This window comes from Ranitomeya imitator, chromosome 4, assembly GCF_032444005.1.
Source record: "Ranitomeya imitator isolate aRanImi1 chromosome 4, aRanImi1.pri, whole genome shotgun sequence".
NCBI lineage: Eukaryota > Metazoa > Chordata > Amphibia > Anura > Dendrobatidae > Ranitomeya > Ranitomeya imitator.
The window spans coordinates 122,184,709-122,207,684 of record NC_091285.1 but is presented as its reverse complement, the minus strand read 5'-3'; the positions used below and the strand labels follow the sequence as shown (position 1 = coordinate 122,207,684).

Here is a 22,976-nt window from a genome sequence, read left to right as displayed (position 1 = left end):
CTTGGACAATCCTTTTTTTAATCATGTTAAGCTAAACATTTCATAAGACCAGCTACAAATAACACAATGTGTTTGAGCAAATTAAAAGTAATACTTGTATGATAACAACAGAGTATGGAGTTAAGCAGGTTTACAAGTTAGAAATTAAATTTAAACTTATTTCAAAAGAATTAAATGTGCTAAATGAATAACCTTCTTTCACAGAGTTGTAAACTGTAATTTAAAATGCTTGGGGTAAGAATATGATAATCCTGGAAAAAATTCATATATGCTGCCTTCGTTGTACAGAGAAAATATTGGGCATGCTAGATGATTGATTATTCACCGACATATCACATCTTAGTTCAATTAGTAAATTGCAAAGTTATAAAAGGGAGCTTTACAATGTCTTCTGGTTAATTTGACAAACTGATTCTAGTGCTATCAGACCACAGAATTTGTGTTCATACAACATTTGTTTTGCACATCTACTAAGAAATTATTTGTTATTCCTTTGCTGTATATAAGCAGAATATTAGCTTGTCTTTCTACAGAACAGATTATAGTATTTATGGTTTCTATTTCCAATTTTCTGTGAAAGTATTTTCTATCTTCTTTTCTACAGATGCTTTGAATTGCTTGTAAAAGAGGGTACTTCAGAAATTGCAATTCTTCCAATAAGGGTAATGAAATACTCACTTGCTGGAATTCGTTAGGGTGGATACCAGTACTGGATATTCAGTAAGACTTTAAAAAATTTGTTTATGGCTATTTTTCTTAGTATGCAATGCTTATACTTATTTTTATTTTTCACTAAGATAATGTTGTGGATTTTGACTCCTGCAATTTGTATTGGTGCATCAAGTCGTGGCTTATGAATTTGGAGGAAAATGCTTGAATTTATATTGACGTTTATGTGTGTTGTATTGTAGTTGACAGTAGAGATGAGTGTATTGATCCATGGAGGATTGACTTAAAGATGAATTTTCTCAAAATAGCAGGTCCACGTTAATTCAAGCAGTTTGTGTTCTGATTTGCGAAAATTGGAAAAAAAAATGCTTGGTGGAATTTCACACACTGCTGATGTCGGAGAAAGCAGGCTAATGACTAAAATTATAGCAGAGCGGGCTTCCCCACAATGCTTTGCAATTATCATATCACATGACCGAGCTCAGCCAAACAGCCAGTATAAGACATGAGTGCCAGCCAAGCAGCCCCATTTTATGATTTTACAGCTTAGGAGGTCAGAACACACAGCTTATTCCACATAGGGATAGAGAAACACCTAAAATGATTTTGATGTTCTAGTGGTAATCTTAGTGCGCAATCAGTCGGCCATGTTACTCACTCTAGTATCACGTTGCAATCTTTGGACTGGCCATCAGCTCTCCTGATCTGAGTGTGACAGCATGTACTGTATTTTCATGCAGCTATCATGCTCAGGTCAGGAGAGCAGACTGCAAGTCCGAAGACTGTGATGCGATCCTTGTGCGAGTAAAATGGCAGTTAGACTGCACCCTTAGCCTGTGAATAATAATCCATATTCAACTGATATAGGGAGGTGCTGTACCTACATAGTCCATGTAACTGTGAATCAATTGATTTGTGATATACTGTATATTATACAGCACCTCAAACACAGCATTTTTTTTACTTTTTGCACATTGGAAAAAAGAAAGTGTAATATCTTGCTGTCCTAATTTTGCTACTAAACACAAATCATGGCATATTATTTGCAAAGCTGGCAAACTTGAATTTCCAACAATCCACTCCTCTCCAGTGGGCAGATATTCACATTATGGATTTATTATTCACTATATGGCGGCCCGATTCTAATGCATCAGGTATTCTATAATATGTATAGCAGTAGATAGCACAGCCCACGCAGTATATAACACAGCCCACGCAGTATATAACACAGCCCACGTAGTATATAACACAGCCCATGTAGTATATAACACAGCCAAGTAGTATGTAGCACAGTCACGTAGTATATTGCACAGCCACATGGTATATAGCACAGCCCATGTAGTATATAGCACAGCGACGTAGTATATAACACATGCCACGCAGTATATAACACAGCCCACGCAGTATATAACACAGCCCACGTAGTATATAACACAGCTCACGTAGTATATAGCAATGTGTGTAGAAAAGCCGCGGAGCCACCATCACGTGTTTCTCAATGCAAGCAATAAATAGCCAAGTCTTTCACCTGGAAGGAACAACCACGGGAAGGGCAGCATCCAAGAAGGAAAACCACCTATGCCAAAACATGGTATCCATCCACAGACAGCTGTTTTGGGGTATTTGCCCCTCATCAGTGTGGAGTAGGAAACTGGCTATTTATTTCTTACTGGATCTTATGTTTCTCTATTAGGAGCAGTGCCTGGTAAAAGGACTATAAACATAAGGATGAATGACCTCGGGGAGATCAAAACAAGGCTATTTATTACTTTCGTTGAGATGGCAGCAGTGTTCTGGATCACTGCTTTGAGAAACACGTGATGGTGTCTCCACGGTGTTGGATGTTTTGATCTCCCCGAGGTCATTCATCCTTATGTTTATAGTATATAGCAATGTGGGCACCATGTCCCTGTTAAAAAAATAATTTAAATAAAAAATAGCTATATACTCACCTTCCGGCGACCCCCAAATCCAGCCAAGGCATTTAGTGATGCTCCTCGCAACACTCCGGTCCCAAGAATGCATTGCGGCAATAACACGTGATGATGTAGGGGTCTCACAAGACCGCATCTCCGGTCATTGTGCAATGCATTCTTGGGACCGGAGCATCACGAGGAGCAGGAAAGGAGCCGGAAGGTGAGAATATAATGATTTTTTATTTTTTTATTATTTTAACATTAGATCTTTTTACTATTGATGCTGCATAGGCAGCATCAATAGTAAAAGTTGGTCACACAGGGTTAATAGCAGCGTTAATGGACTGTGTTACACCGCGTTATGTCTGTTTAACGGACTGCTAAACCATTATGGGGGCACTGACTGGAGGGGAGTAGGGAAGGGCGAATTTGTGGACGGACTGCACCCGTCGCTGATTGGTCGCGACCAGCTGGCCACGACCTGTTAGTGACGTGGGATTTCCGTGACAGACAGACAGACAGACAAACAGACGAAAGAGACCCTTAGACAATTATATAGATAGATTTTTTTATGCTATTTTCTTAACACATTGCTAGGAAAATCAAATAACGGGAAATTCCCTTCTCCAAGATCCTATTCCAATATCTTGTAGGTGTAATAATATTAGCAAATACCCCCAATTAGAAAAGTACTATAGTTCTGTTATTTCACTATGTCAAATACTCATATATTGGGCATTGCAGTAGGTTAGGTATTCATGATTGCGACCACTAGGAACTAGCTAACAGTCACTATGTGTGGTCATAACTAGTGAAGATCAAGCACTAAAATAGCAGAGTGCTCTGTACTCATATCGAGCAGGTTGGACTCTCAACCAGGCTCGAGTCGAGTAACTATTATAATGGAAGTCAAAGGGAAGCTCAAGCATTTTTACGGAAGATCCTATCAGGAGGGCTGGGAGGTAGGAAAATTGTTGAAATGGATGCAAACAGCACTCAAATAGAGTGGGAACAGCTATAGGGAAGATGCCTGGATGCACCTCTGACTCCTAGGTAGATGCTGGGAGCAATGTTGTCAGAATATTATGCAAATTTTATGGACTCCCAAAAAACAAACAAAAAAGCTGAAGATTAATTGGATTTTACAGGAAAAAAGTTAGGAAACATACATTCTTTCCTGTATAATGGCTAAAGTATGGGCAAAATTAAAAAGAGAAAAAAACGAACAAAAATGCTTCCTCTTCCTCACCTTAATAGCCAAGCCATCTCTCACCTTATTTCACCTATGACTACAGTAGAGGACATGATATAGGGGGAAATAAAACTACAACCACTGGTATTTACTGGTAAATGCAGAAGATTGATAACATCAGAGACAGTTTTGGTCACCAACCCCCAGAGCCCTTCCTCCCGACTTCCCAGCCCTCCACCTCCAAAACCAACTTCTCCACCATTACAGAAGATCAACTCTCCACTCTACTCTCAAGATCGCATCTCACCACTAGGACTAGAAATAGGAAAAACCCAATGTGGCTAAACAAAAAAGTAAGACAGGCAATTAACAGTAAAAAGAAAGCATTTGCACTACTAAAGCAGGATGGCACCATTGAAGCTCTAAAAAACTATAGGGAGAAAAATACTTTATCTAAAAAACTAATTAAAGCTGCCAAAAAGGAAACCAAGAAGCACATTGCTAAGGAGAGTAAAACTAATCCCAAACTGTTCTTCAACTATATCAATAGTAAAAGAATAAAAACTGAAAATGTAGGCCCCTTAAAAAATTGTGAGGAAAATATGGTTGTAGATGACGAGGAAAAAGCTAACATATTAAACACCTTCTTCTCCACGGTATTCACGGTGGAAAATGAAATGCTAGGTGAAATCCCAAGAAACAATGAAAACCCTATATTAAGGGTCACCAATCTAACCCAAGAAGAGGTGCAAAACCAGCTAAATAAGATTAAAATAGATAAACCTCCGGGTCCGGATGGCATACACCCACGAGTACTAAGAGAACTAAGTAATGTAATAGATAAACCATTATTTCTAATTTTTAGGGACTCTATAGTGACGGGGTCTGTTCCGCAGGACTGGCGCATAGCAAATGTGGTGCCAATATTCAAAAAGGGCTCTAAAAGTGAACCTGGAAATTATAGGCCAGTAAGTCTAACCTCTATTGTTGGTAAAATATTTGAAGGGTTTCTGAAGGATGTTATTCTGGATTATCTCAATGAGAATAACTGTTTAACTCCATATCAGCATGGGTTTATGAGAAATCGCTCCTGTCAAACCAATCTAATCAGTTTTTATGAAAAGGTAAGCTATAGGCTGGACCACGGTGAGTCATTGGACGTGGTATATCTCGATTTTTCCAAAGCGTTTGATACTGTGCCGCACAAGAGGTTGGTACACAAAATGAGAATGCTTGGTCTGGGGGAGAATGTGTGTAAATGGGTTAGTAACTGGCTTAGTGATAGAAAGCAGAGGGTGATTATAAATGGTATAGTCTCTAACTGGGTCGCTGTGACCAGTGGGGTACCGCCGGGGTCGGTATTGGGACCTGTTCTCTTCAACATATTCATTAATGATCTGGTAGAAGGTTTACACAGTAAAATATCGATATTTGCAGATGATACAAAACTATGTAAAACAGTTAATACAAGAGAAGATAGTATTCTGCTACACATGGATCTGGATAAGTTGGAAACTTGGGCTGAAAGGTGGCAGATGAGGTTTAACAATGATAAATGTAAGGTTATACACATGGGAAGAAGGAATCAATATCACCATTACACACTGAATGGGAAACCACTGGGTAAATCTAACAGGGAGAAGGACTTGGGGATCCTAGTTAATGATAAACTTAACTGGCGCAGCCAGTGCCAGGCAGCAGCTGCCAAGGCAAACAGGATCACGGGGTGCATTAAGAGAGGTCTGGATACACATGATGAGAGCATTATACTGCCTCTGTACAATCCCTAGTTAGACCGCACATGGAGTACTGTGTCCAGTTTTGGGCACCGGTGCTCAGGAAGGATATAATGGAACTAGAGAGAGTACAAAGGAGGGCAACAAAATTAATAAAGGGGATGGGAGAACTACAATACCCAGATAGATTAGCGAAATTAGGATTTTTTAGTCTAGAAAAAAGACGACTGAGGGGCGATCTAATAACCATGTATATAAAGGGACAATACAAATATCTCGCTGAGGATCTGTTTATACCAAGGAAGGGGACGGGCACAAGGGGGCATTCTTTGCGTCTGGAGGATAGAAGGATTTTCCACCAACATAGAAGAGGATTCTTTACTGTTAGGGCGGTGAGAATCTGGAATTGCTTGCCTGAGGAGGTGGTGATGGCGAACACAGTCGAGGGGTTCAAGAGAGGCCTGGATGTCTTCCTGGAGCAGAACAATATAATATCATACAATTATTAGGTTCTGTAGAAGGACGTAGATCTGGGGATTTATTATGATGGAATATAGGCTGAACTGGATGGACAAATGTCTTTTTTCGGCCTGTAAGACTCATGCTGGTGTGGTAGATGGAGGCAGGTATATCTCGCCCAGGTGTTTGTCCTATGTGAACTAGGCCACTCAGTATCTTCAGGGTGCTAATGGGTTAATGATTGCAGGAATAAAAGATGACCAGCTGGGTGTTTCCAGTGTCTGCCTGGGGCACACAGATTACCTGCCTGTGTGGGACAAACGTGAGTGAAGAGCTCTGCTCAAGAATTGTGTGATGTTAGCTGGGTTGGAGAAGCCCCCCCAGTTGTTGAGATAGCAACGTATTTTGTTTAGTTAGTGCCAGACAGGCTAGGATTTATTTTTATGTTTTGTTTTTTGTGTTGCTTTCACGTTAATAAATCTGACCTGAGGTCAGCCTGCTCAGAAACCTGCTGTACGCCTCAGATTCAATGCACAAACCACGTGTCCTTTGACCCCAGCAAAGGCGATCCCAGAGTGTTTTGTCACATTGTGGTGGAGAACGCGGGCATACCGTGGCACAGGCGACATCATGGAATGACGTGGTGAAAGCCTTAGTACAGTCCACTGCCGTACAGCAGCAGGCCACTGCCGCACAGCACGAAGCTAATCGCTTGATGGCCGCACAGCTGAAGGAGTTAGGGGACATGACGGTTGCAGACCGCCAACTTCTCCAACAGGTGGCGCAGCGCCTGGTGAGCATGCCTGACGCTGACCCGGAAGCAGAGTCCAGAAGGATCCATGTGAGTCGATACTGGCAAAAGCTGACTGCAGAAGATGACGTTGAGGCATACCTGACAACGTTTGAGCGGACGGCATTGAGAGAGAAGTGGCCGAAGGCACGATGGGCCGATTTGATTGCCCCGTTTCTCTCCGGCGAGGCCCAAAAAGCTTACCATGATTTGGACCCGGAGGTCGCTCAGGACTTTGAGAAGCTGAAAGCTGAGATCCTGGCCCGGCTGGGTGTGACGACGGCTGTCCGTGCACAGAGGGTACATCAGTGGACATACCAGCAAGATAAACCGGCGCGGTCTCAGATGTTCGACCTGATCTACTTGACAAAGAAATGGCTGCAACCCGAGGTACTGACAATATCCGAAATAATCCAGCGGGTTGTCCTGGACAAGTACCTGAGAGTACTACCCCCAGCGCTGAAAAGGTGGGTAAGCCAAGGAAATCCCACGACAGCGGATCAACTTGTGGAGTTGGTCGAGCGTTATTCCGTGGCAGAAGGACTTCTCGACGACACCGTCAACCCCCGGTCTGTGCCTCCTCCTTGTGGAACCGGTAAGACTGTTTCAGGGACCACGGGTGAAGGAAAATCGCTTAAAACTGTGGGGGAGGAGTCCGGGACTGCTCGCACTCCGAGACCAAGAGTATTGGACGGTGGTCTCAGTAGGGGACCTGTTAGGTGTTTCCACTGCCATGAGAAGGGTCATGTTTCTGCGAACTGTCCTGTTACCGCTGAACCCATGCAGTGCAACGTTATAGACTCTAGAAAACGCATGTCTTTGGTTACACAGCTAGTGAGTGTGAATGCGGGTCAAAATGATACAGTGAAACACCTGTGTGAATTATCTGTTGATGGGAAAAATGTTGTGGCATTACTAGACTCTGGAAGTGTGGTGACTCTGGTGAAAGCTAGTCTGGTGGCACTTCCGTCTGGTCCGTCTGACAAGTTTTCTGTGACGTGTGTGCATGGTGACACCCGCTCGTACTTAACAGCGGTCACAAGGATTTCTACTCCCTATGGGTCAGTGCAGCACAAAGTGGGACTCGTTCCCGCTTTGTTACAGGATGTAATACTGGGCAGGGATTTTCCCTAATTCTGGCAGTTGTGGGAGAATCAGTTGCTCCTTCACGGTAGCTGTACCCGTGAATCTTCTCCCATGCCATCTGGAGGTCCCGAGTCCCTAGAGGAGACCCCACAGGAAGATGTTGCTGGGGAGGTTAGTGAATCTAACCTTCAGTACCCCTTCTCCGTCATGGCGGGGGAAACAGAGGAAACTGAGGAACCTCAGCGAGAGGCGGAGGCAGACAGCCATCCGGCACCCTGCCTGCCAGATTTGGGAGTCCAGGTGGATGACTTCCACAGCGAGCAAATGAAAGAGCCTACCCTGACTCCGGCTAGGAAAAATGTAAAAATGATAGATGGGGTACCCGTAGAACCTGACACTAGGCTAGCGTACCCGTATATGGTTCTTGAAAATGATTTGCTCTACCAGGTAGAAAAAAAAGGGGAAGACACAGTGCAACGGTTAGTGGTACCCAAACCTTATCGGCGGAAGGTACTGGATTTGGCCCACCGACATATAATGGGGGGACATCTGGGGGTACAGAAAACCACAGAAAGGATATTGCATTGTTTTGTGTGGCCTGGAATACATTGTGATGTGCGTAACTATTGTGAGTCCTGTCCAGAGTGCCAAATCGCGGCCCCTAAATCTCAGTTCCGTAGCCCTTTGGTACCCCTTCCTATCATCGGGGTCCCTTTTGAGAGAATTGGGATGGATTTGGTTGGGCCCCTTCCCTGATCCGCACGTGGGCACCAACATATCCTCGTCATCGTGGACTATGCCACTCGTTACCCGGAAGCCGTCCCTTTGCGTAACACAGCTACCAAGACGATCGCCAAGGAATTGGTACAAGTGTTTAGTCGGGTGGGAATTCCAAAACAGATACTCACCGACCAGGGGACTCCCTTTATGTCGAGGGTAATGAAGGAGCTCTGCAGGCTCTTACAAATAGACCCGTTGCGTACGTCTGTCTATCACCCTCAAACAGATGGCCTGGTTGAGCGCTTCAACAAAACCTTAAAACAGATGCTCCGGAAGGCGATAGACAAAGATGGGAAGAACTGGGATTACTTGTTACCCTATTTGCTGTTTGCCATTAGGGAAGTTCCCCAGTCTTCCACAGGGTTTTCGCCTTTCGAACTGTTGTACGCCCGTCGTCCCCGGGGACTGCTGGACGTCGCAAAAGAAACCTGGGAAGGTCAAGTCACTCCCTTTAAAACGGTGATCGACCATGTAACACAAATGCAGGATCGTATTGCCGCTGTCATGCCCATTGTTAGGGACCATATGTTACAGGCCCAGGGAGCCCAGAGGCAAAGTTATGATAGAGGCGCTAAGGTCCGTACATTTGCACCCGGCGATAGGGTGTTGGTCCTAATCCCTACGGTGGATAGTAAATTCCTGGCGAAATGGCAGGGCCCATTTGAGGTCCGAGAAAGAGTTGGTGAAGTGAACTATAAAGTGTACCAGCCGGGTAAGAGAAAACCGGAACAGATTTATCATGTGAATCTGATAAAATCCTGGAAAGACCGCTCTGCCCTAACGGCGGATCTGCCCCGTCCGGTTTGTTCACCTACTGTACCAGAGGTGCAGGTTGCTGAGACTCTCTCAGAACGACAAAAATCTGAGGTTAAGCAATTTTTGTTACAGAACCGACAGTTTTTCTCCGAAAAACCTGGCCGGACTAAGTTGGTGAAACATGAGATTGTCACAGAGCCTGGCGTCACTGTTCATGTGAAGCACTACCGGATTCCGGAAGCCCGCCGTGAAGCTGTCTCCCGGGAAGTGATGGCAATGTTGGACTTAGGAGTCATTGAGGAGTCACACAGCGCCTGGTCCAGTCCAATTGTGTTGATACCTAAACCGGATGGCTCCATCTGGTTTTGTAATGACTTTAGGAAACTGAATGCAGTTTCTAAATTTGATGCGTACCCTATGCCCCGGGTCGATGAGTTGATCGACCGGCTTGGTAAAGCTCGATACATTACGACCCTGGATTTAACAAAGGGGTACTGGCAGATTCCTCTGGCCGAGGCGGCCAGAGAGAAGACGGCATTTGCTACACCGGAAGGTCTGTTCCAGTATGTCTATATGCCGTTTGGACTTCACGGAGCTCCCGCAACGTTCCAGAGATTGATGGATCGAGTCTTGAGGCCTCACAGACAGTACGCTTCTGCCTACCTGGATGACATCGTAATTTACAGCATGGACTGGGAAACTCATCTCCAGAAGGTACAAGCGGTGATTGATGACCTGCGAGATGCAGGTTTAACGGCAAACCCCAAGAAATGCCACATCGGGCTTGAAGAAGCCCAATACTTGGGCTACGTGATTGGCCGAGGAGTGGTTAAACCCCAGATCGACAAAATACAGGCAATTCAGGGCTGGCCACAACCAGTGAACAAGAAACAAGTGCAGGCTTTCCTGGGGATTGCCGGCTATTATCGCCGGTTCATACCCAATTTTGCAGCCATGGCTACTCCCTTGACGGATCTTACCAAGGGGAAGGGTTCCGTCATGGTAAAATGGACCTCAGCTGCTGAAGAGGCCTTCCACAGCCTGAAACAGGCTTTGTGCTCTCAGCCCGTACTAGTGACTCCTGATTTCAGCAGCGAGTTTGTGGTACAAACTGATGCCTCTGATACTGGTGTCGGAGCTGTACTTTCCCAGGTGAGGGACGGAGTCGAACACCCGGTCCTCTATCTCAGTCGGAAACTGAATGTATATGAGCAGAGGTATGCGGTGGTTGAAAAAGAGTGCCTAGCCATTAAATGGGCTCTCGACTCCCTCAAGTGAGTGAAGAGCTCTGCTCAAGAATTGTGTGATGTTAGCTGGGTGGGAGAAGCCCCCCAGTTGTTGAGATAGCAACGTATTTTGTTTAGTTAGTGCCAGACAGGCTAGGATTTATTTTTATGTTTTGTTTTTTGTGTTGCTTTCACGTTAATAAATCTGACCTGAGGTCAGCCTGCTCAGAAACCTGCTGTACGCCTCAGATTCAATGCACAAACCACGTGTCCTTTGACCCCAGCAAAGGCGATCCCAGAGTGTTTTGTCACAGGCCTTACTAACTATGTTACTATGTTACTATGTTACCACCTGTTCACTTGACCCGCTCCCATCCCACCTCATCCCAAACCTCACCACAGTCTTCATCCCAACCCTAACTCATCTCGTCAACCTATCACTAACAACTGGTGTTTTCCCCTCAAGCTTTAAACATGCCTCCATCACACCTATCCTCAAAAAGCCCTCTCTTGACCCATCCTCTGTATCTAGCTATCGCCCTATATCACTTCTCCCTTGTGCCTCCAAACTACTGGAACAACACGTTTACCTTGAACTGTCCTCCCATCTCTCTTCTTGCTCCCTCTTTGACCGCTTACAATCAGGCTTCACACCATTCCACTGAAACTGCCCTAACAAAGGTCACCAATGACCTCTTAACCGCCAAGAGCAAGCGACACTACTCTGTCCTCCTCCTCCTCGACCTGTCGGCTGCCTTTGACACAGTGGACTATTCCCTATTATTACAGACCCTCTCATCCCTTGGCATCACAGACTTGGTCCTATCATGGATCTCATCATACCTAACAGACTGGACATTCAGTGTCTCCCACTCACACACCACCTCCTCACCTCGCCCCCTATCTGTCGGAGTCCCACAAGGTTCAGTCCTTGGGCCCCTGCTCTTCTCCATTTACACCTTTTAGCCTGGGACAGCTCATAGAATCTCATGGCTTTCAGTATCACCTTTATGCTGATGACACACAGATCTACATCTCTGGACCAGATATCACCTCCCTACTAACCAGAAACCCTCAATGTCTGTCCACTATTTCATCCTTCTTCTCTGCTAGATTTCTGAAACTTAACATGGACAAAACAGAATTCATCATCTTTCCCCCATCTCCCGTGACCCCCCCCAACGAACCTATCCATTACAGTAAATGGCTGCCCACTCTCCCCAGTCCCACAAGCTCGCTGCCTCGGGGTAATCCTTGACGCTGACCTCTCCTTCAAACCACATATCCAAGCCCTTTCCACTTCTTGCCGACTTCAACTCAAAAATATTTCACAAATCCGTTCATTCCTCAACCATGAATCTGCAAAAACCCTAGTCCATGCCCTCATCATCTCTCGCCTTGACTACTGCAACCTCCTGCTCTGTGGCCTCCCCTCTAACACTCTCGCACCCCTCCAATCTATTCTAAACTCTGCTGCCCGACTAATCCACCTGTCCCCCCGCTATTCCCTGGCCTCTCCCCTCTGTCAATCTCTTCACTGGCTCCCCATTGCCCAGAGACTCCACTACAAAACCCTATCCATGATGTACAAAGCCATCCACAACCTGTCTCCTCCATGCATCTGTGACCTCGTCTCCCGGTACTTACGTACACGCAACCTCCGATCCTCACAAGATCTCCTTGTCTACTCCCCTTTTATCTCCTCTTCCCACAATCGTATACAAGATTTCTCTCGCGTATCACCCCTACTCTGGAACCCTCTACCACAACACATCAGACTCTCGCCTACCATCAAAACCTTCAAAAAGAAACCTGAAGACCCACCTCTTCCGACAAGCCTACAACCTGCAGTAACCACCGATCGACCAAACCGCTGCATGACCAGCTCTTTCCTCACCTACTGTATTCTCACCCATCCCTTGTAGATTGTGAGCCTTCGCGGGCAGGGTCCTCAACCCTCCTGTACCAGTTATGACTTGTATTGTTTAAGATTATTGTACTTGTTTTTATTATGTATACCCCTCCTCACATGTAAAGCACCATGGAATAAATGGTGCTATAACAATAAATAATAGTAATACTAATAATAAAATGACATTTTTACATTTTAATACCTTATCTGGGCATTTGATGTGTGACATGATCAGACACATCCTGTTTAATCTGTGAAGAAGGGGCTCTGAAACTCACAATGCCTATGCAGACAATGAAAGAACTTCCAAAAATTAGAAGAGGGACTGCAATACACCCTGTACTAGATATATTGGAGGGCATCATATATTATGTTAAAATTGTTAGGTAGTGGGCCTCCTAGACTATTAAAGCCTATGCACAATGTACATGGGCTGCAAAAAATTAGAAGAAAGGACTGCAATACACCCTGAGGACATGTAGACAAGGGTCTCAGAAAACATTGTTTTTTTAAAGAGTGTAACTCTTACACTGGTAAAGCCCATGAACTAAGTGCAAGGGCTGGAAAACATTTACCCCTCCTTGCAAATACTACTCAAGAAGTTAGGTATATTTGGATTTTGGGCGAAATTTCAGAATGAACTAACATGCACTCTAACCTTTTCAGTTGAACCTTTTCTAAACGTTTGAATGCACATGTCCAACTGTTCAATGTTTCAGTACTTTTTGCACAACTTGCTGTTCTCTAACAAGGATCTTAATGGCAAAATTCACAACCAGGTGTTTGATCCATGAATAGCCCAATTAATTTTGAGTTTCAATTAGAATTCATATTTAAACAGTCATCCACATCATGCTGTTCACATTTTGACATCATGAGATCAAGACGACACCTAACAATTGATTAACAGTACCTTGCCATTGCGAAGCTTCAAACAGGATGTTCTTAGATAAAACTGGCTACTGAGTGTGGAGTGTCACAGAGTGTCATAAGCAGGTTGCAACAGAGACACAGAAAGGCTGGTAGAGTCACAGAAAGGCAGAGAAGTGGAAGTTCCTTAGTCACATCCAACCCTGATGACCTCTTCATTGTGAACAATGCCCTTTGAAACCGGATGATGAATGTCAAACAACTCCAGGCACATATATGGGAGGTGAGAGGCACCCAAGTGTCATGTCAGACCATTGAAATCCATTTAAATCAGCATGGTCTGCATGCTAGATGACCTACAAGCATACCTAGGCACAGTAGCATTGGTCAGGGAGCATCTACACTGGACAAAGGAACACTTCACTGATGAAAGTCTATTCAGGCTGAGCAAAAAGAATGGCCGTCAGCGATGTTGGATACATCAGGGAGAACACTATGCATCAGACACTGTTGCCCCCAGACAAGCCTAGTCTAGTCAATACAGAACTGCCCTACACTTTGTGAATGGTACAGTGACAAGCCCCTACTATTTGAATAACATCATTAGTCCAGTCATTGTGTCTCTGCATGGACAATACAAGCCTAATTTTTCCTTCATGGATGACAATGCTCCAGCTCATCATTGTTGCATCGAATCGCTGCTGAAGACTGGAGTACCTAGAATGTAAAGGCTTGCCCTTTCTCCAGACCTGAATCTCATTGAAAACATATGGGTTCAGCTGAGTCTCCATGTAGAAGCTCTTAACTCCATACCCCAAAACTTCAGTGACCTGAGGGCTGTTCTTCAAGAAGAGTAAGACTCCATGCCTCAGCAGACAATAATTTTACTTGTGAACAGAATGAGATGTCGTTGTCATGCTGTGATTGATGCTCAAGGCCACATGACTATTTAATGAAACATTGTCATTTTTGGGGGGATATACAGTTAGGGCCAGAAATATTTGGACAGTGACACAAGTTTTGTTATTTTAGCTGTTTACAAAAACATGTTCAGAAATACAATTATATATATAATATGGGCTGAAAGTGCACACTCCCAGCTGCAATATGATAGTTTCCACATCCAAATCGGAGAAAGGGTTTAGGAATCATAGCTCTGTAATGCATAGCGTCCTCTTTTTTAAGGGACCAAAAGTAATTGGACAATGGACTCTAAGGGCTGCAATTAACTCTGAAGGCGTCTCCCTCGTTAACCTGTAATCAATGAAGTAGTTAAAAGGTCAGGAGTGGATTCCAGGTGTGTGGTTTTGCATTTGGAAGCTGTTGCTGTGAGCAGACAACATGCGGTCAAAGGAACTCTCAATTGAGGTGAAGCAGAACATCCTGAGGCTGAAAAAAAAGAAAAAATCCATCAGAGAGATAGCAGACATGCTTGGAGTAGCAAAATCAACAGTTGGGTACATTCTGAGAAAAAAGGAATTGACTGGTGAGCTTGGGAACTCAAAAAGGCCTGGGCATCCACGGATGACAACAGTGGTGGATGATCGCCGCATACTTAATGTGGTGAAGAAGAACCCGTTCACAACATCAACTGAAGTCCAGAACACTCTCAGTGAAGTAGGTATATCTGTCTCTAAGTCAACAGTAAAGAGAAGACTCCATGACAGTAAATACAAAGGGTTCACATCTAGATGCAAACCATTCATCAATACCAAAAATAGACAGGCCAGAGTTAAAGTTGCAGAAAAACACCTCAAGAAGCCAGCTCAGTTCTGGAAAAGTATTCTATGGACAGATGAGACAAAGATCAACCTGTACCAGAATGATGGGAAGAAAAAAGTTTGTAGAAGAAAGGGAACGGCACATGATCCAAGGCACACCACATCCTCTGGAAAACATGGTGGAGGCAACGTGATGGCATGGGCATGCATGGCTTTCAATGGCACTGGGTCACTTGTGTTTATTGATGACATAAGAGCAGACAAGAGTAGCCGGATGAATTCTGAAGTGTACCGGGATATACTTTCAGCCCAGATTCAGCCAAATGCTGCAAAGTTGATTGGACGGCGCTTCATAGTACAGATGGACAATGACCCCAAGCATACATCCAAAGCTACCCAGGAGTTCATGAGTGCCAAAAAGTGGAACATTCTGCAATGGCCAAGTCAATCTCCAGATCTAAACCCAATTGAGCATGCATTTCACTTGCTCAAATCCAGACTTAAGACGGAAAGACCCACAAACAAGCAAGACCTGAAGGCTGCGGCTGTAAAGGCCTGGCAAAGCATTAAGAAGGAGGAAACCCAGCGTTTGGTGATGTCCATGGGTTCCAGACTTAAGGCAGTGATTAGAAGAGTGGAGAGGCATAAATAACCAGCCCGATTCTTGGGTTCCTCAGCACCTGGGGTAAGAACCGGCTGTGAGCAGTGTTATTTGGTGGGGTTTGCCTTGACGCTCATCTGAGCTGGTTATTTATGCCTCTCCACTCTTCTCACAGTATCAAACTCTCTCCCCTTCCCTGATTGTCTCTCTGCCTATACTTATACCTATTGGGGTGTGACTGTTTATTGAGTTACATGGGCAGCTGATACGGTCTATGGTGGGGGCTCTTTTTTGTTTTGAGGGTATTCATCCTCCACTTTTGTGGAGTATACTGCTATACAGTAATATCTGTTTTTGTATTATTCCGGTCCAGTGTGTACGAGGTCCCCTCTTTTGGTATCTGTATTTGTCGTTTTTTATATGTATGTGGTTTAATGTATTTTTGTAATAAAATTATGTACTATTTTTAAACACTCCCTGTTTTCCTCCTGTTTCGAGAAAATCACTATTGCATGCTTCTACTTACAGGTGATTTTCACAAAATTAGAATTTCATCTAAAAGTTAATTTATTTCAGTTCTACAATTCAAAAAGTGAAAATCATTTAGTATATAGAGACATTACAAACAGAGTAATCTATATCAAGTGTTTATTTCTGTTAATGTTGATGATTATGGCTTGCAGCCAATGAAAACCCAAAAGTCTCAGTAAATTAGAATAATTTATAATAAATACCTGCAAAGGATTCCTAAGCATTTAAAAAGGTCCCTTAGTCTGTTTCAGTAGGCTCCACAATCATGGGAAGACTGCTGACTTGACAAATGTCCAGAAGGCAGTCATTGGCAAACTCCACAAGGAAAGTAAGCCACAAAAGATCATTGCTGGCTGTTCACAGAGTGCTGTTTCCAAGCATATTAATGGAAAGTTGAGTGGAACTAAAAAATGTGGTAGAAAAAGTTGCACAAGCAACCGGGATAACCGTAGCCTTGAAAGGCTTAAGAAAGTACCATTCAAAAATTTGCGAGAGATTCACAAAGAGTGGATTGCTGCTGGAGTCAGTGATTCAAGAGCCACCTCACACAGATGTATACAGGACATGGGCTACCAGTGTTGCATTCCTTGCGTTAAGCCACTCCTGATCAATAGACAATGCCAGAAGCGTCTTACCTGGGCCAATGAGAAAAAGAACTGGACTGTTGCTCAGTGGTCCAAGGTGTTGTTTTCAGATGAAAGTAAATTTTGCATTTAATTTGGAAATCAAAGTCCCAGGGTCAGGAGGAAGAGTGGAGAGGCACACCAGCTGCTTGAGGTCTAGTTTGAAATTTCTACAATCAGTGATGGTTTGGTGAGCCATGTCATCTGCTGGTGTAGGTTGACTGAGTTTTATCAAGACCAAAGTCAGCGAAGCCGTCTACCAGGAAAGATTAGAGCACTTCATGCTTCCCTCTGCCAACAAGCTTTTTGGAGATTAAAATATCATTCTCCAGCAGGACTTGGCACGTGTCCTGTTGTGAATTCTGTTGTCAAGCTCCCTCCTGTGGTCATGAATGGTACTTCGGCTGCTTCTGTCCATGGGCTTCCTCTGGTGGTTGTGAGTGGGGCTGCGGCTTCTGAGTTTCCTTCCACAGGTGACGAGGTTAATTCGTTAGCTGGCTGCTCTATTTAACTCCACTTAGATCATTGCTCCATGCCACCTTGCGGTCAGCAGAGTTCCCATGTCCCAGAGCTGGTCCTGTATTATTAGTAACTATCAGGTCTTTCCGTGTGCTCTTAACCACCAGGTCCATTATTGTCCTAACCACCAGGTCATAACAGTGTCCACACTTCCAAAAGTACCTATACCCAGTTTAAAAACAACAGTATCACTGTGATTGATTGGCCAGCAAACTTGCCTGACTTTATCCCCATAGAGAATCTATGGTTTATTGTCAAGAGGAAGATGAGAGACCCCAGACCCAACAATGCAGATGAGCTGAAGGCTGCTATCAAAGCAACCTTGGCTTCCAAAACATTCCAGCAGTGCCACAGGCTGATCACCTCCATGCCACACCACCTTGATGCAATAATTGATACAAAAGGAGCCAAGACCAAGTATTGAGTGCATTTACTGAGCATATATTTAAGTGGGTCACCATTTTGGAATTTAAAATCATTTTTCAAGCTGCTGTTATAAAGTATTCTAATTTACTGAGATAATGACTTTTTGGTTTTCATTGGCTGTAAGCCATAATCATCAACATTAACAAAAATAAACACTTGAAATAGATCACTCAGTTTGTAATGACTCTATATAATATGAGTTTCACTTTTAGTATTGAAGAACTGAAATAAATAATTTTTTTGAAGGTATTCTTATTTTGTGAGAAGCAACTTTAAATGCCCTACTTTCATGATAAAATATCACTAAAGGTTGAACTTTTCTCGTCAAAGTCAAATATCCCTAATGTTTTGTGATAAATGTATATGTAAGAGAATTGTAGAGGCAAGCTTCATACACATCCTGTAAATATTATGAAAGAGGACTTCATACACACCCTGGAAAAATTAAGAATGTGGGTCTCATGATGAACCTATAAAAATTATAAGGGCTGCCTCTTTACCCTATACATAGTGGCTAGCATATATGTATCTTTACCCTATAAAAATTAGGAAGGAGGATCAAGGTGAGGATTATGTAGTCTGGACTCTTGGCTCTAGAGAGAATAGACCATTTGAAAGACAGGGTGGTGCTGGGAAACATACTGGAAGCGTTATCTGCCACCCAACTGACCACCTGTTTGCACTGTTCTGGCTTCAAGACTGGTCCACCCATCCAGTAAAGTAGGACAGGATGCTAGGTCTTGTAAATTAGCATGTTTGTTTTGCTCCTGTGGAAGGTACAGTTTCACCTGGCCCTTGACCTTGGCCTCTGCATACAGCATCAGCATCACGTGTACTTCCCCTTCCCTTACTGCACATATTGTGAATTTTAAATTAAGTATATAATATATGCCTGCAAACTTTCTGGTATTAATAGGGAAAAGAAAATATACAGCCTTGTAAATGCCTTTTGTTTTTTGATTGTAGCATCATTATACCTTTAACCCCTCTGTGACCTTGGACGTACTATCCCGTCGAGGTGCCCTGGGCCTATCTGACCCTTGACGGGATAGTACGTCCTGCCCTTTAATGCGATACCGCGACTTAAGTCGCGGTGATCGCATTAAAATTCCGACGCCATCTCACCTGGGGGGAGATGGCCTCGGCATCCAGGGCATTGTCGCCGCCCACCCGCCCTCTCGATCGCTGTGATTGGCTGTTCAATTCTGAACAGCCAATCACAGCCATTCTCATTGTTTCAGCCAATCGGAGCGGCTGAAACAATGAGGTCACAGGCTAGGATCGAGTACCGATGTACTCGATCCTAGGTCCGGTGCCTGGCAACGCCAGGCACCGGCAAGAACAGCCCGGATTGGCGCGATCGCCGATCGCATCGATCGCGCCAATCGCAGGGCACCGCGCGGTATTACCGCGCTGTGCCCTGCCGGAACCTGCGTGGATCGGTGCTCTAATAGCACCGATCCTAGGATAGGACACAGTGCAGGCCCAGCAGGGCCTGCAGGAGCCGATTGGCGCGATCGATGTCATCGTCGATCGCGCCAATCACAGGGCGCAGCGGCGATCACTCTGTGACCGCTCTGTGCCCTGCAGGTGACCTGGCTGTGACCTGCCTAGGATGGCGCGAACAGATCCGATCCTAGGCAGGTCACAGCCAGGTCACCAGGAAAGCTCTGATTGGTGGGATCGATGTTATGGTCGATCCCACCAATGACAGGTCACAGCAGCAGCATGACCGCTCTGTGACCTGTCTGTGTCACCTGCCTGACCTGTGTATGACCGCTCTGCAGGGTCCTCATTCTAGCTGAGGATTCCTACAGAGCGGTCATACTGCTGGATCTCCCTGCTGGATTTTGTGCCTGGATCTCCCTGCCGTGCTGGGTATTGTGGTGCCACAGCAGCCTGTAGCACCACAATCCCTGCTAAAGAAAGAAGACAACTAAACGTAAGTTTTATCCCTGATCCCTGCCCAATCCCCGTTCATCCACCCCAATCCCCGTTCATCCACCCCAATCCCCCCTTCCCCCTCTTTTTACCCCCTCCACCCCCATTTGTGCCGCCTCCGTGCGCACATTTAGTAGCCGCCGAGCGTTGATTGGTGACGCAGTTCACCGATCAACGCTCGCGCTCGCTTTTTTTCCCTCGCCCCCGTTGCGCCAACTCCGTACACACATTCCGCAGCCGCCAAAGTTTGATAAGTGACGCAGTTCACTTATCAGAGTTTGTGCCTGCCGTTTTCCTTTTTTTTTTTCACCCCCCTTTTGCGCCACCTGACTACAACCGTACGTTTTGATCACTGATCCCTGCCCAATCCCCACTTCCACCCCCATCTCCCTTCCCCCTCTTTTTACCCCCCTTTGCACCTCCTTCCGTGCGCCCATTTAACAGCCGCCGAACGTTGATTGGTGACGCAGTTCACCGATCAACGCTCGCGCTCGCTTTTTTTCCCTCACCCCCGTTGCGCCAACTCCGTACACACATTCCGCAGCCGCCAAAGTTTGATAAGTGACGCAGTTCACTTATCAGAGTCTGTGCCTGCCGTTTTCCTTTTTTTTTTTTTCACCCCCCTTTTGCGCCACCTGACTACAACCGTACGTTTTGATCACTGATCCCTGCCCAATCCCCACTTCCACCCCCATCTCCCTTCCCCCTCTTTTTACCCCCCTTTGCACCTCCTTCCGTGCGCCCATTTAACAGCCGCCGAACGTTGATTGGTGACGCAGTTCACCGATCAACGCTCGCGCTCGCTTTTTTTCCCTCACCCCCGTTGCGCCAACTCCGTACACACATTCCGCAGCCGCCAAAGTTTGATAAGTGACGCAGTTCACTTATCAGAGTTTGTGCCTGCCGTTTTCCTTTTTTTTTTTTCACCCCCCTTTTGCGCCACCTGACTACAACCGTACGTTTTGATCACTGATCCCTGCCCAATCCCCACTTCCACCCCCATCTCCCTTCCCCCTCTTTTTACCCCCCTTTGCACCTCCTTCCGTGCGCCCATTTAACAGCCGCTGAGCGTTGATTGGTGACGCAGTTCACCGATCAACTCTCGCGCTCGCTTTTTTCCCTTCAGCCTTTTTGCGCAACCTCCGTACACACATCCCGCAGCCGCCAAACTTTGATAAGTGACGCAGTTCTCTTATCAGAGTTTGTGCCTGCCTTTTTTTTTTTTTTTACAGGTTTTTCTTCTCCTTTTAGCATTTTCTTTTCAGATAAGTTTGCACAAATCACTATCCCCCCACACATACACATACAGTTATCAATAAAGTGCACCCAATCACCATATTCACACAAAAATGTCCCGCTCGTCCCGTTCGTCCCAACAGCGCTATTCATTGGAGGAGGCATATGCTTTCCTTGCCTCCGACACTGATAGCGAGGGAGAGGATCCCACTTTTCTTCACTTTTCTGATTCTTCATCCTCTTCCTCCTCCTCCTCCTCTTCCTCCTCCTCCTCCTCTTCCTCCTCGGGTCCTGCGGAACCACCACGCAGACGCCCCAGGACAGAAGATGAGGCAGCCCCCACCACTCCTGAACCAGCGCTCCCCACTGCGGAACCCACATGGACCTCGCCCCCCGAAAATTACGAGCCACTGATTCCTGATTTTGTGGCAGAATCAGGAATCAAGTTTGACACCACGGGCCTCACAGAAACAGACTTTTTCAAAGTCTTTTTCTCTGAGGATTTTATTAACCTCATGGTGGAGCAAACTAATTTGTATGCTCGTCAATTTTTGGAGCAAAACCCCGGTACATCATTTTCCAACTGGTCTCCTGTAGACGCAGTTGAAATGATGCAGTTTTGGGGCCTGGTCCTCCACATGGGGATCGTGAAGAAGCCAGAAATGCGGCAATATTGGAGTGTAGATGTTTTATATAACACTCCAGTATTCCGAATGGCCATGGTTCGGAGACGTTTTGAGGCCATCCATAAATTCCTGCATTATTCCGATAATGCACAGTGTCCCGCACGAGATGACCCCAACTTTGACCGTCTGTTCAAAGTTCGGCCGGTCATCGAACACTTCAACAAAAAGTTTTCTGAAGTGTACGTGCCCAAAAGGGACATCTGCGTGGATGAGTCCTTGGTCCATTTTAAGGGGCGGCTCGGATTCCGTCAATACCTGCCCAACAAAAGGGCCAGGTACGGAATCAAACTCTACAAGCTGTGTGAGAGTGCCTCAGGGTACATCCACAGGTTTAGAGTGTATGAAGGGAAGGACAGCAGGATTGAACCCCCTGAGTGTCCTCCTGTCCTGGGAGTGAGTGGGAAGATCGTGTGGGATTTGGTGCACCCACTGCTGGATAAAGGTTATCACCTCTATACTGATAACTTTTATACCAGCATCCCACTCTACAAATCCCTCTCTGCGCGAGGTACCGCAGCCTGCGGTACTGTGCGCAAAAATCAGAGAGGCCTCCCAAAGACGCTACTTCGGCAGATGCTCAGAAAAGGTGAGAGCAAGGCCCAATGTAGCGACCACCTGCTGGTGGTCAAGTACAAGGACAAGAGGGATGTCCTTCTCTTGACCACCATACATGGTGATGGCAGAGCCCTCAGCACTGTACGGGGTACCTCTACACAGGTCTGCAAACCGGACTGTGTACTGGGCTACAACAAAAGCATGGGGGGGGTTGATCTCTCTGATCAACTCCTCCAACCATACAGTGCTTTGAGAAAGGCCAAGGTGTGGTACAAAAAGTTGGCCGTCCACATCGTACAAATGGCAATGCTCAACGCTTTCCTGCTGTTACGATGTGCACGCCACACCGATACGTCGTACCTTCAGTTCCAGGAGGTAGTGGTTAAGGCCCTGATATTTGGTACTCCGGAAGGAGAGGGCCCCAGTACTTCCGGAACTGAAGGTGCTCGTATCGTACCAGGCCAGCATTTTCCGGGGGTGGTCCCGCCAACCGGCAGAAAAGGTAAGCCGCAAAAAAGGTGCCGAGTGTGTTACAAAAGGGGAATACGCAAGGACACCATTTATCAATGCGACACCTGCCCCGAAAAACCTGGCCTGTGTATGAAGGATTGCTTCAGATTGTACCACACCTCCATGCACTACTAATTTACTTTACAAGAAAGCGTACATTAGTTCCAAAAAGGGGGCACATCTAGATAAGTTCCTTGGGGGGGGTCTAGGTTCCAAAATGATGTCACTTGTGGTT

The 22,976-nt window shown here is 45.4% G+C and overlaps 1 long non-coding RNA gene across 1 annotated transcript in view; it reads left to right on the top strand.

The window, feature by feature from the left end:
* The first annotated feature begins 622 nt into the window (after positions 1 to 622).
* The window catches only part of LOC138673968 (uncharacterized), an 810,033-nt gene continuing 787,679 nt past the window's right edge, over positions 623 to 22,976 (top strand). The window contains exon 1 of the long non-coding RNA XR_011320397.1: positions 623 to 720. This is a non-coding gene — a long non-coding RNA (uncharacterized lncRNA). The remainder of the gene's footprint in view (positions 721 to 22,976) is intronic.